Source organism: Hibiscus syriacus, unplaced genomic scaffold (genome assembly GCF_006381635.1).
Source record: "Hibiscus syriacus cultivar Baekdansim isolate YM2019G1 unplaced genomic scaffold, ASM638163v2 tig00111372_pilon, whole genome shotgun sequence".
NCBI classification, from domain to species: Eukaryota; Viridiplantae; Streptophyta; class Magnoliopsida; order Malvales; family Malvaceae; genus Hibiscus; species Hibiscus syriacus.
This window is the reverse complement of record NW_024063072.1, coordinates 1,664,099-1,679,141: the sequence shown is the minus strand read 5'-3', so window position 1 is coordinate 1,679,141 and position 15,043 is coordinate 1,664,099.

Here is a 15,043-nt window from a genome sequence, read left to right as displayed (position 1 = left end):
ATTCGATTTTGAAAACAATTTGATTATGGAGTCGCCACCAACCTTTAAGTTAGGTAGGTTGGAAACCTTAAATGACAAAAATGGTCTACGTTTTACAAAAAAATCATTTTTAAGAGTTCGGGAGTCGATTATGTGTAGGGAAGGGTGAGCACCCCCAAAACGCCCAACTTTTGGTACCTAAACGATTATATATTGTTTAAATATTGAGAATTACAAACTTCAAAATGTATTTAAATTATGATACTTTTATTCATTCGAATTTATTTAAAAAGTGTGAACAATTTTTGAAAACGCACTTCATTTGCAGTTAGGAGACTTTCTCATAGATTTCCTTCACAAAAACGTTATTTCGATATTTTCGTAAAGATAAAATAAAATAAAACAAAATAAAAGGTCAAAAGCGGTGAAAAATGCTCGAAATAACTAAACGTGAAACAAAGAAAAATATCGAATATAAAACAAACATTTATGTGAAAAATATCGAAAAGATACATTCCATTTAGTTGGAAGATATCTTCGTAGATTTCCCTTACATTTAAATTTCTTTTTATTTTTCTATATTAGAAAACAATGATGATTTATAATGGGTATAAATGATAATCCAAATATGTACATAAATAAGGGATCAATATACAAGCTTCCTAAATCAACGACCAAGATTTAAAATACCATACAAACAAGAGTGTGAATAAATAAGACTAAAACATAAATATAAATATATCACAAGCAAGATCAATGACTAAAATAAAATGAAATAATAAGTTAAGATGCCTAAGTGAAAATACTAAGAACTAAGTACTGGAAATAAAAGAAATGATTGAAATAAAATGCTGAAAAATTAAAGAGTAGAAAAATAAAGTGCTAGAAAATAAATAAAATAAAATAAAACAGAAATAAATTTCATAAATTTAAAAGTCAGGGGTTAATTTGCAATAAAATAAAATGTTAATAAATTAGTAAGAACAATAAAAATATAAAAAAACTCAATATGAACAATAAAATAAAAGTTAGAATGTTAGTAAGTTAGAAAAGTTAGCGGTTAATTTGAAATAATAAAGCATATTATCAGTGACCAAATTAAAACTTAGTAGAATTAGCATGGAAATTCTAAATAAAAAAATAGGCAACCAGAGTGCAAAAATGGCTAAAATACAAGGGACTTATATGTGGTTTTCCCCTGATAGTGACCAAAACGTGAAACATGTTGAAATTGGGGACTGGACACGTGATTAACCCTTTGTTTTGATAACAATAGCATTAAGTACACTATAAATAAAGGACCTAATACATGATTTTTCCAAAAGTTAAAAACTTAAACCCCGCCCCCATATTACTCTTCCAAAGTACGTATAAAGCTAAAAAAAGACTTCCCTTCATTTCTTTTTGTTTCTTTTCTCAACCCTTAAAACAGAGACCTTAACACACTTTGACGAAACCATTGTTTTTTTAAAACACCCAAATCGACGATCCCTTTTTTTTGTTTTCCATAACGAAGAGTCCCCTTTGACGGTCATGAGATGAGACCGGAGAAGACCCCCAAAAAATGAAGGTAAAAGCTTTATTTTCCATTTTACTTCTTATTTATTTTTATTACTTTCTTTCGAAAAAATAAAAAAAAAGGTAAAAAAACTAGAAATACCTTGTTGTGGGTTCTCTGAAAATTGTTTTGGCTTTGTATTGATTTTTTCCAGTGATTACAAGATGCCCCCTTTTTTACACTGTCTTGATGGGTTTTTATAACCCGATCGTTTACATAAAAAAGAAAGAAAACCCCTACTTTCCATAATATTCTACTACTTTTTGAATATGGGGAATGAATTGTCACCTAGCTATTTTCGTGCTAGGATTGCTGCCTCAGCGGATTTGGTGTTGTTGCCCCAGATTTGGTGTTACGGTGTGAGCTGGCAGGTATTGACATTATCAGAGTGTAGCAGCAGGTGTTCCCCCTCTCTCTCTTTTTTGGGTTTCTTTCCATTGGGTCTAGGGTCTATTTCGGGTCAAACATGGCTCGATCAAAATAAGGCGTCTACAGCTGCCTCTCTTTACCCATTTTCGTGTAACGGGAATAGGACAAAGATCAAAGAAACTGATTTTGACCGGCCTCTCTGCTTGGTTTGACGATGACACTGCTCATTCGCGTTGAGGTGATCGGGTTAATTTGGTGTTGAAAATGGCACTACTCATCCTTGTTGAAGAGATCTGGTCACTTTCAGATGAATTATTTGCTGGAGATGACGTTGTTCTTATCGTTGAGGAAATCGGGTCAATCTGGAGATGATTTGGAGATGATTCGATTCTTTCGCGTTGAGAAAGTCTAATTGTCTGAGGATGACACTCCTCCTTCGCATTGAGGAGATCGAGTCAATTTGGAAATAATTTGATGATTAAGATGACGTTACTCATCCGTGTTGAAGAGATCTAGTCGGTTTTAGGTAAATTGTTGTTGAATATGACATTATTCCTTCGCATTAAGGAAATCAAGTCCATCCGAAGATAATTTGGAGGCAATACGGTTCCTTCGTGTTGAGGAAGTCTGATTGTCTGAGGATGATGTTATTCCTTCGTGTTGAGGATATTAGGTCGGTGGATGACACGGTTCCTACATGATGAGGATGATTGGTTATCTTTAGGGATATTGTGATAACACAGTTCCTATATAATGAGGAAGTCTGGCTATCTAAGCGTGATGAGGAGGTCTGGTCGGTGGATGACACGGTTTCTACGTGATGAGGACAACTGGTTATCTTTAGGGATATAGTGATAACACGGTTCATACGCTATGAAGACAACTGGTTATCTAGGGGTGACACGGCTCCTACGTGATGAGGAGGTCTGGTCGGTAGATGACACAGTTTTTACGTGATGAGGACGACTGGTTATCTTTAGGGATATAGTGATAACACAGTTCCTATATGATGAGGAAGTCTGGCTATCTAAGCGTGACACGGCTCCTACGTTATGAGAAGGTCTGGTCAGGGGATGACATAGCTCATACATGATGAAAAGTTTTGGTCATCTTTACGGATAATGGTTTCAAGAGAAACTGACTCAGAGATGATACTTTCATAGAAGCTGTCTCAAAAGAGACAAAATTCGTTTCAAGGGAAACGATCTCAAAGATGGGTGTTTCAAAAGAAATTGTTTGAAAAGAGATAAAATTCATTTCTAGAAAATGATCTCAAAGATAGGTGTTTCAAGAGAACTATTTCAAAAGAGACAAAATTCGTTTCAAAGGAAACGATCTCAAAGATGTTTGTTTTGTTTCAAGGGAAACACACTCAAAGATGGGTATTTCACGAGAAAATGTCTCAATGAAAAATAAGAATTTTTTCAAAAGAAACTATATCAAAGATGGTTGTTGTTTCATGAGAAATGATCTCAAGGAAAATAAGATTTGTTTCAAAAGAAACAAGCTTAAATATGGTTGTTTTGTTTCAATGGAAACATACTGAAAGATTTTTTTTCTCAAAAGAAATTGTTTCAAGAGAGACAAAATTTTGTTTCCATAGAAACATACTCAAAAATTTTGTCTTCAAAAGAAACTGTCTCAAAAGAGACAAAATTTTGTTTCCAAAGAAACAAACTCAAAGATTTTAAATTTTGTTCCAAAGGAAACGAACTCCAAGACTTTTGTTTCAAGAGAACGACTCAAAGGTTTTTTCTTCAAAAGAAACTGTATTAAAAGAGACAAAATTTTGTTTCCAAAGAAACATACTCAAATATTTTTCTTCAAAAGAAACTGTATCAAAAGATACAAAATTTTGTTTCCATATAAACAGACTCAAAGATTTTTTTCAAAAGAAATTGTCTCAGGAGAGACAAAACTTGTTTCCATAGAAATAGACTAAAATATTTTAAAAGAAAAACTGTCTCAAAAGAGACAAAACTTTATTTCCATAGAAATATACTCAAATATATTCAAAAGAAATTGTCTCAAGGAAGACAAAACGTTGTTTTTAAGAAAATTGTCTCTAGCAAGATGACATTTTGTTTCAAAAGAAACAATCTTAAAGATGGTTAATAGTCTGCTTATTCTTGCATATGAATGAAAGGCCTTCAGAAGATCTGATCATTCATATCAGTATGTTAAATCCCCAAAGATGCCCTAACATTCGATGTTGAATCTTCAAAGATGCCTCATCACTCATCATTTCTTGCTTCAGCACTGATTCTAAGCATGAGCTTTGTGTCTGAGAGCCACATGTCAAATACCAAGATCCACTCCAGATAGATTGTCTTGTTTGAAAAACGTTTTCCATCTTCTTCCATTTTCAAAAGTCTGAAAATCAATTAAAAGAGTGTTTGAAAAATGTTTAATCAAAAGTTTGAAAATATTGACCTTTTCGAGGTTTCACAATTGAGACAAATCATAAAACAAGAGTTTGTTGGATATCAAAGAATTAATTACATTGTTAATCCTTCAATAAATTATAGTTATTTGACAAGTGTCAAGATCAAAGTTATCTTTGAGAAATGGTTAGGTAAGGAGATGGTAAAATGACCCAGGTTGTTATTTTTGGTCAAAGGTATGGTGTTCTCATTTATTTGATGTTCACTGGTCTGATGGAGTAGCTTCTGTATTCATCTATTGGAAGTGTTCTCCGACTCCCATCTATTATGTTCTCATTCAGGTTGTGCAATGCCTTATCAAGGGATTTGTGCGATCGTCTTCTATGCAATAGTTGCATTGTCTTCATATTCGAGCCGCCTTTTCAAGTTTTCAACTTGAATTCTCCTTTGGTTTCAAGACATTATTTAGAGTTTACATCTCAAACCCCTTTTGATTTTTTTTTCTATCATGCATTAAAGATTTTAGAAAACCTTTTGTAAATAAAAAGTTAATCCTGATGCGCAGGATGAAATCTGAAGATAGTCTCTTCTGTTTAGAAATCCATGTATGATTAGAAAGGACTTTTAAGGCACGTAATATAGGTCATGGTTCGCGGTTATGAAAGAAAGAGATAAGTAGGCTCAAACAAGTATTTAAGGGTAATTGAACCAAGGATCAATTCATTTTGATGCCTTCAATCTTGTCTTGCTCAATTTGGATCTGGTCATAGGTGTTTATTTTTTTATGGATGTTCGATGATCTTTGAGTAAAGTGGTTTTGAAATGATTGTGCTTGATCAATCTCATAATTTTAAGCTTGCTGCGTCATTTGACTCGAGAGAATATTTGCATATGTTTATTGTCTTCTTTTTTCTTCGTTTTTCTCTTTGTTTTTTTCTTTGATTTTTTTCTTTGTTTTTTGTTTTTTATTTTCTCTCTTTGCTTTGATGTGATCTTCGCACTTTGCATTAAATTCACCTTTCGATATATCATCTAGATTAATGTCTTCACTCATGCGAGCATATTCCCTCCACCTTGCCCCCTCAGTGTGGTGGGTGATCATTGGTTAGGGTTGAATTAGAAGAAAATATAATTTAGGCTCAAAAGGGACACAATGGATATATTTTCTCCTTTTGTGAGGGATAATAAAAGAAATCCGTTCATCATTTCATACACAGAAATCCTTGCAGAAGAGGTATCCCCAGAGGGATAGATTTTCAAGATTAATTTTTATTCACATGAAAACAGTGTAATTAATGCATGATAGAATTATTTCGAATTAATTCTCTTTTTTTTGCTTCTTGCTCTCAGTTGTTCAGGCTCATCTTTAGGAAGTTGAGTCGAGATGCTTCATTTTGTGTCTTCTTATAAAAATGTTCATGTTCAAGTGAACATCTTATACTCAATGCCTTCAGGTTTTATTGGTAGAAAAAAGTTAGTCTTGCGTCTAAGAATATGATGATGACTTTATTGGCTCAATGAAAGGTAAAGGGTATGAATTTTGTGTCTCAAAGAAAGATACATGCAATAATTCAAATTCTCAAAGAGAGGTAATGTCAAAAGTTGGTAATTTGGTAATGACCATGAATTATTTCGGGTAAAGAATCGAGAGATTTTATTTCTAGTTTTGGACGGGATAAGAAAGGTCTAACCTTGCCATATGTCAAAAATTTATGATTCTTGAAAAATTTAAAAGAATCCGTTTCATTTTATATTCAAAGAACTAAAGATTAAAACTCGTTCAATTATTAAACCTTAAAAGGTAGCATAAGTTCAATCATTAAAAGGTTAAAACATATTTAAGCAAATATGAAAGATCGAACAAAAATGAGTTCAAACAAAACAATCATTTCAATGCAAATGGTAGATGCAATGTCCCCATCCTTCTTCGATTGTCCATGCCCCTAAATCCATAAGGGTTCTAGATCATGTGCTTTAATGCCTTACAGTTTTCAATGGAATGTCTGGAGCTGCCTACATGAGATCAACATCGCATCCCTCAAGATATGTGGACTCTTTTCTCAGATCATCATGGAAGCTCAGTTCTACAACCAACAAAATAGCTTCCAATATATTGATTTCAGTTTCTTCTTTTACTTGTTCGAATCTTGCTTCTATTCTCCACGTGGTGTCATGTGATCAAGATCACTTCATCGAATCCTCCATGATGCATGTGAAAATGCTTAAATGAATGCCATGCAGAATGCAAATGCAAAAGGTATCGATTTCCAAAAGTAACCATTCTTTAAAAGAGTTTCATTTATCCAAAAGAGCTTTCATCTTTACAAGAGAAATCAATCTACGAATATGATTTGGCTCTTTTATTTAGCTCAATGATCTTGGTCATGATCCCAACAACCTTCTCTTCTTTCTAGAAATAACTTTGAATCCAGACGATGAGTAGTTGAGTCTAGCCTATAAATCGACTTTCATCCAATCTACAACAATTATTAAAGGATCGGACGGTCTCTTCCCAGACAGCCAGTGTAGGATTTATCTTTCTCCAATCCGTCAAAGAAATATTCTTGAGACAACGCCACGGACAACATTCGTTTTCTTGTGGAACTTCTCTTTGGTTGCTACTCTCAAGCTCTCCCAAATCTCTATCAGCTCTTGTAAAATTCTTCTTGAAAATGACTTTAGCATCTGTGGACATCTGTGATGCGTAATCTCCAGGTAAACTATCTCATTTTTCCATTTGTTTCTTCAAATCAAGCTCGATCCGCCGGATCGGGTTCTTCCTTATTATGAAAACTCTTTTCCGTATTAATGATCGCTCTTCTACTCTGATGATTACTTGGTTAATCAACACCTTTCTTTTATTTATGATGATCATTTAGAATGTAAGATACAAATACAGATGCAAAAGTGATGATCCTCTGAAATGTAATGCAAAGAATGGTGAAAAATGACACAAGCAAAAGAAAAGAAATAAGTTAGTAACACAAACAAAAGAGAAAAATGAATTAGTACCGGCAAGATATTCAATAGAGTTAAAAGATGTTATCTACAGATAAATATAACACTTACCCAGTCATGATATCTACCCGAGCATTCTTTTATTTGATAGCAATCCTACCCAAACATGCTTTCTACCCAAAATAATTATTTTCAATGAAATGATCCTAATCTCATGGTATCTAGTTCACATGCTTTTGTTCAACAAAATTAAAGCAAAAGGAAAGGTTCAGAAATGCTCCTCCTTTGTGTACACTTAATTTGGGTACCTACTGACGGACAAAGGTTCGGCATGAATTTCATCGGGTGGGTTACTAGGGCTCACTATATGCGGTGTTAGGTTCTAAGAAAAAGGTACTCGAATTATCCATGTTGGTGTCTCCTTAGGTTGCCAAACCCTCAATCCTGGCTCATTACAAACTTGTACGGATCAAGTTCAATTCGAGATGATACATTCCCTTATGTCCATGTGGAGAAACAATTTATCTCACGTCAACATAAGGTATATGAACTCCAAAGATTACTTGCTAAAACCCATGCGGAGAAACAAATTATCTCACGTAGGCTAAGCTTTCATCTCAACTTAAAAGGGATGAAGCTCATAAGTGAGCTTATGGTATGCAAATGAGCATGTTGTGCGTGAGGAGAAACTTACAAACCTTTAAACACGACAAAAGATGAAACTTTTACAAGCTCCAAAAATCTAAAAGGCACTAAAGTCAAAAAATCAATTAGTTGAAAGTAAAATAATACATGATAAGTTGACACTCAAAATAAACAAAAAGATCGTAGATTAAATACAATTTAAGTTTATAATTCCCAAATATTAAAACAACGTATAATCATTTATGGCCTGACTCTCTATAATCCCCAGCGGAGTCGCCAAGATGTCATAACGTCTCCCCGGGAGATCCGTTAGACTTGAGAAATTTGTTTCGGGGGAATGCAATGAAATTTGATTTTGAAAACAATTTAATTTTGGAGTCGTCACCAACCTTTAAGTTAGGTAGGTTGGAAACCTTAAACGACAAAAATGGTATGCGTTTTACCAAAAAAATAATTTTTAAGAGTTCAGGAGTCGATTACGTGTGGGGAATGGTGAGCACCCCCACAACGCCCAAATTTTGGTACCTAAACGATTATATATTGTTTAAAAATTGAGAATTATAAACTTCGAAATGTATTTAAATTATGATCATTTTATTTATTCAAATTTATTTAAAAATTATGAACAATTTTTGAAAACGCACTTCCTTTGCAGTTAGGAGACTTTCTCATAGATTCCCTTCACAAAAACGTTATGTCGATATTTTCGTAAAGATAAAATAAAATAAAATAAAACAAAACAAAATAAAAGTGCAAAAGCGGTGAAAAATACTCGAAATAACTAAACGTGAAACAAAGAAAAATATCGAATATAAAACAAACATTTATGAGAAAAGTCATTGAAAAGATACATTCTCTTTAGTTGGGAGATATCTTCGTAGATTTTCCTTACATTTAAATTTCTTTTTTTCTATATTAGAAAACAATGATGATTTATAATGGGTATAAATGATAATCCAAATATGTACATAAATAAGGGATCAATATACAAGCTTCCTAAATCAACCACCAAGATTTAAAATACCATACAAACAAAAGTGTGAATAAATAAGACTAAAACATAAATATAAATATATCGCAAGCAAGATCAATGACTAAAATAAAATGAAATAATAAGTTAAGATGCCTAAGTGCAAATACTAAGAACTAAGTGTTGGAAATAAAAGAAATGATTGAAATAAAAGAAATGATTGAAATAAAATGCTGAAAAATTAAAGAGTAAAAAAATAAAGTGTTGAAATTTAAAGGGCTGGAAAATAAATAAAATAAAATAAAACAGAAATAAATTTCATAAATTTAAAAGTCAGGGGTTAATTTGCAATAAAATAAAATGTTAATAAATTAGTAAGAACAATAAAAATATAAAAAAACTCAATATGAACAATAAAATAAAAGTTAGAATGTTAGTAAGTTAGAAAAGTTAGCGGTTAATTTGAAATAATAAAGCATATTATCAGTGACCAAATTAAAACTTAGTAGAATTATCATGGAAATTCGAAATAAATAAATAAAATAGGCGACCAGAGTGCAAAAAATGGCTAAAATACAAGGGACTTATATGTGGTTTTCCCCTGATAGTGACCAAAACGTGAAACATGTTGAAATTGGGGACTGGACATGTGATTAACCCTTTGTTTTGATAACAATAGCATGAAGTACACTATAAATAAAGGACCTAATACATGATTTTCCCAAAAGTTAAAAACTTAAACCCCACCCCCATATTACTCTTCCAAAATACGTGTAAAGCTAAAAAAATGTTTCCCTTCATTTCTTTTTGTTTCTTTTCTCAACCCTTAAAATAAAGACCTTAACACAATTTGACGAAACCATTTTTTTTTAAAACATCCAAATCGACGATCCCTATTTTTTATTTTCCATAACGAAGAGTCCCCTTTGACGATCATAAGATGAGACCGGAGAAGACCCCCAAAAATTGAAGGTAAAAGCTTTATTTTCTGTTTTGCTTCTTATTTATTTTTGTTACTTTCTTTCGAAAAAATAAAAGAAGGTAAAAAAATAGAAATACCTTGTTGTGGGTTCTCTGAAAATTGTTTTGGCTTTGTATTGATTTTTTCTAGTGATTACAAAATGCCTCCTTTTTTACAATGTCTTGATGGGTTTTTATAACCCAATCGTTTACATAAAAAAGAAAGAAAACCCCCACTTTCCACAATATTCTACTGCTTTTTGAATATAGGGAATGAATTGTCGCCTAGCTATTTTCGTGATAGGATTGCTGCCTCAGCGGATTTGGTGTTGCTGCCCCGGATTTGGTGTTGCGGTTTGAGCTGGCCGGTGTTGACATTATCAAAGTGTAGCAGCAAGTGTTCCCTCCCTCTCTCTTTTTTTGGGTTTCTTTCCATTGGGTCTTGGGTCTATTTCGGGTCAAACATGACCCGATCAAAATAAGGGGTCTACAAGAACACATGGAAACAGCTCTTAGAGTGGAAAGATACATAAAAAAATAATCATGGTTTGGGAATTATATTGAAGGCTTCAAGTAGTTGTCAGCTTGTAGCAAGTTATAACTCAGACTAGGCAACTTGTCTCATGACAAGAAAATCAGTAGCATGATTTTGTATTAAACTAGAAGAATCATTAGTATCATGAAAATCTAAAAAAACAGAATATTATTGCAAGATCTTCGGCATAAGCTGAGTACATGAGCATGGCCATAACAACTTCAGAGTTTGTTTGGCTGAAAGGACTGCTAAAAGAACTTGGAATCATCAATGATCAACCAGCAAAGATCTATAGTGATAGCAAGGTTGCTTTACAGATTGCTGTTAATCCAGTGTTTCATGAAAGGGCAAAGCACATAGAGATAGATTGTCACTTCATAAGCGAAAAGATTCAAAAGGGTTTGATCCAGAAAGAGTTTGTTCCAACCTAAGAACAACAAGAAGACATTTTAACAAAGGCGCTTGGTGTTTCACAGCATGAATATCTGTTATCCAAGTTGGGAGTAAAAGATGTGTTTTACAACCCAACTTGGGGGGAGTGTTGAGTATAGAAAAATTAGTTGGTTGTTATTGTGTAGTTAGGAGTTAGTTAGAGGTTGGTTAGAAGCAGTTACTTTATTATTAATACCATATATATGTATTTTGTATACTTTGATAAGTGCATAATGAATTAGAAGTATTTTTAACATAAAGTTGACATGTAATGTGAGATGAGTAAAATCTTATTCGATGGATTTTTAATTTTGAGTTAATTGAATTAATTTATTCAAATATTTCAGTTTATTTAATAAACTTTGTGAGAAAATTTTTATGGAGAAATTTATGAATAAAAAACTTTGTGACAGAAACAATAAAACATGAAATGTAAGAGGGTGCTGATGGAATAATAAAAAAAAGTAAGGGCTAAGAGATTGATTATAAAATAAAATTGCAGGGGGGCACAAAAACATTCCATTACCGATGCCTTAAAATTGCTGTATTTGTCCTCAACACAGTCGATTCCGTACTAATATCATTTCAAATTCAACGAGATGGAAAGCGATTAAATGACTGAATTGCCCTTCCATTCTATGACGCTATGTTCCATCAAATCCTGTGTCCTGCCGTGCGGTTTGGATTTTTCACGTCATCAAATCTCATAATGAGGATATGGACGCTGCGATAGCTTTTTTATTTATTTAGAAATAATGTAAAAATATATAAAATATATCGATTTAGATTAATTTCAAAATTATTTTAGAGTAAAGATTTTTATTATAATATTTTGTTTTGTTTAATCTTATAAATATTAAAAGTTATAAAATAGAGTATTATTTTGTTAAATCATTGACTATTAAAAATTATAAAATGATCATCGATAATTCATATATTTTAAAATTAATAATTTTTCGTTATAAATTTGATGACAGTTTAAACTATATATTAATATACTGACTGAGATATATTAAAATATAACATTAAAATCTCAATCATTTATCGTATTTCAGTAAATACACTAACGTCTAACTCAAAAAAAATGGTTTTCCTTTTTCCCATATGTATGGGGTAAGGGGGAGGTAAGATAGTAGACTACCCCTAACACCAGGTTGAGAGCAGCTTCCGTAAGAGACCTCCGAATTATGAAATGTCCTCCGTGTGACTCGATCCCACGACCTCAAGGTTAAGAACCTTGTGCTCTACCAACTGAGCTGGATGATCATTTCACTAACGTCTAACTCACATTACCTTATTTTTTTTACCCTAACATAATAAGTGCTGCAAATATACGTAAATATGAATTCATGACCTTATTTTTTTACCCTAACATAATAAGTGCTGCAAATATACGTAAATATGAATTAAATCGAACGTGACAGCAAGCTTGTGAATACCTTAACTTTGATCACTCAATTGAAGCTAAAACCATAACGTCTTTTTTCTCTCGCTTATAGTATTTACTTCTTTCTTTTTCATTTTGGTTTAACAGAGGCAGCATAAGTTTTGATGTACATTATTCAGCTTATGTATTCTTTATTTCTCATTTATGTTTTAATATGTATATTTATTGTTTTGTGTTTTTTAAATGTTTAATAATTTTATCTTTATGTCATATTTTAATATTCATAATATATTTTTAGTCGTTTGATAATTTTTTCAATGTTAGATTTAATATTGTTCCGATTTATCAAAATGACACTCATTTATTATTTTGTTGATCTTTTCTGATTTAGACCCTCGGATTACACTTTGATGTGTGGTTTACGTTCATAGATAATTTTCTCACAACGCTCGATTCTGATTTACAATTGTTGATGGACTTTCAGTAGTTTAATTTCCTGTTGTAGTTCGTTTTTCAATACAATTAAATTTATTCGTATATACAATTAAATTGTGGTCCTTGAATAATTTTGAGTTGCTAGTTTATTATATCAATTGTTATAAATTTTTTTAATTAATATATTTAATTTTTGAACTTCATTATAACTTTATATATATTTTTAATTTTAATAAAAGTAATGGTTCTATTTATATTAAAAAAACTTTAACCACTCAATAAAAGTAAATTTAAAATATTTTTATTTAAAAAAGTTCTGATTCTCGGAGCTCACTATATTAGACGTAATCAAACTATTTCTTCCGCCTATTTTTGTTATATTGTTGCATGAAACATTGAGTTAATTTATCTATAGATTTGAGGATATGTCTATAGATTGTATGTATGCAGACCCGTCCCAAAAAATATGTAGGCTCTATATTAATTTTTAAAACGAGGTTTTTGAAATATTTTACAATAATGATTAATTTTTAAAATTTAAAATTATGAGAGATTCGAAGTATTTTTACCAAAGCTCATCATGAGAAACGATTAAAGATATTATCAAAATTTTTGTTTGCATTTCTCTGTCACTTTTCCAAAAACTAAACGATAAGTTTGTTTTCTTTTCGAACTAAAATATCATTAGGGCACAAAGATTATATATAGATACACCTGAATGGTATTCATATGTATGCCTCCAAATTTTGGGTCCTATAATGTGTCACATGCCACACTTGTATGTATATAAGCATATGTATGTATTATAATCATCTCGACTATTAAAAAAAAGAAATTGATTAATAAAATCACTAAAATGCCATCTTGAATGATTTGTAAATACTAAACTCTTACTTACGTTTTTGTTTTTGTTCGACTAAAACTACTCTTAAGATTATTTGATATTTTCATTTTTTATTTTTGTATATACTGTCTTAGGCTTTTAAATTGTCAGAGCCCAACTAAGGTAACACACTCTTAAATGCTTAACGGGGTGTTTAGTTCACGGAATATAATATTATCTTTGGGCATAATATTACAAGAATGTAACATTACCATAAGAATGTTATATTACATTGTTTGATTTGTTTAGTAAGAATGTAAGATTACAGTGTTTGGTTGGAGAAATATAAAATTATTTGAATGCATATTTTACTAAATTACTTTATGATATATGTTTTTTAAGTTAAACTTTAATATTAAATTATAAATATTTGAATGAAAATTCATAATAATATTTTAATCGTTATACTATTTAACTTTAAGGAAAATATATATTTAATATATAATTAATATAAGTAACATATTAAATTTATATTTTAAAATAATGTTCATAAGTATCATATTTATTTATATAAAAATATAATATAATATGAAAAAAAATAACATTATAATATTGAGTGAATAAAGATAATTTTTTTCAATATATAATACCCGTTTTTAATAACTAAAAGTTAAATGTTATTTTAAATAATTACATTTTTACAATAATATTTTTTTCATCCCATAAAATTATAAATAGTAAATATATTGAATATTAAAATTATTAATTATTTTAAATTTATTAATATTTTATTAAATCAAACTCTTTATATATTATTATTATGTTTATAGTTTTGAGTAAAGCATAAAAAATAAGAATTGAGAATGATCATTATAAAAAGAATTTGTTAATTCAAGGGTATTCTTATCCAAAGTGAAGTAAATTGTGTAATACCTAAGAATTTGGAGGTAATATCATTCTCACCATTTTAACAAAAAAATATTACTATTGTAAAAAGAGTATTATCGGGTAATAATCTTTCCCGTGAATTTTCAATATATAAGACCCGTTTTTAATAACTAAAAGTTAAATATTATTTTAAATAATTACATTTTTACAATAATATTTTTTTCATCCCATAAAATTATAAATAGTAAATATATTGAATATTAAAACTATAAATTATTTTAAATTTATTAATATTTTATTAAATCAAACTCTTTATATATTATTATTATGTTTATAGTTTTGAGTAAAGCATAAAAAATAAGAATTGAGAATGATCATTATAAAAAGAATTTGTTAATTCAAGGTATTCTTATCCAAAGTGAAGTAAATTGTGTAATACCTAAGAATTTGGAGGTAATATAATTCTTACCATTTTAACAAAAAAAATATTACTATTGTAAAAAGAGTATTATCGGGTAGTAATCTTTCCTGTGAATCAAACGTGAGAATACAATTTAAAAAAAATTATTTCTTTTAGTAATAATCTTTTTCGCAAACCAAATATACTCTAATAATCTTAACAAATTAAATCCTAACTAGTACCCGAAATAACAACTTTCAACAAATTGAAAAAATAGGACTGAAATCAAATTGAAACTAGCCCACTCTAATAACCAAACT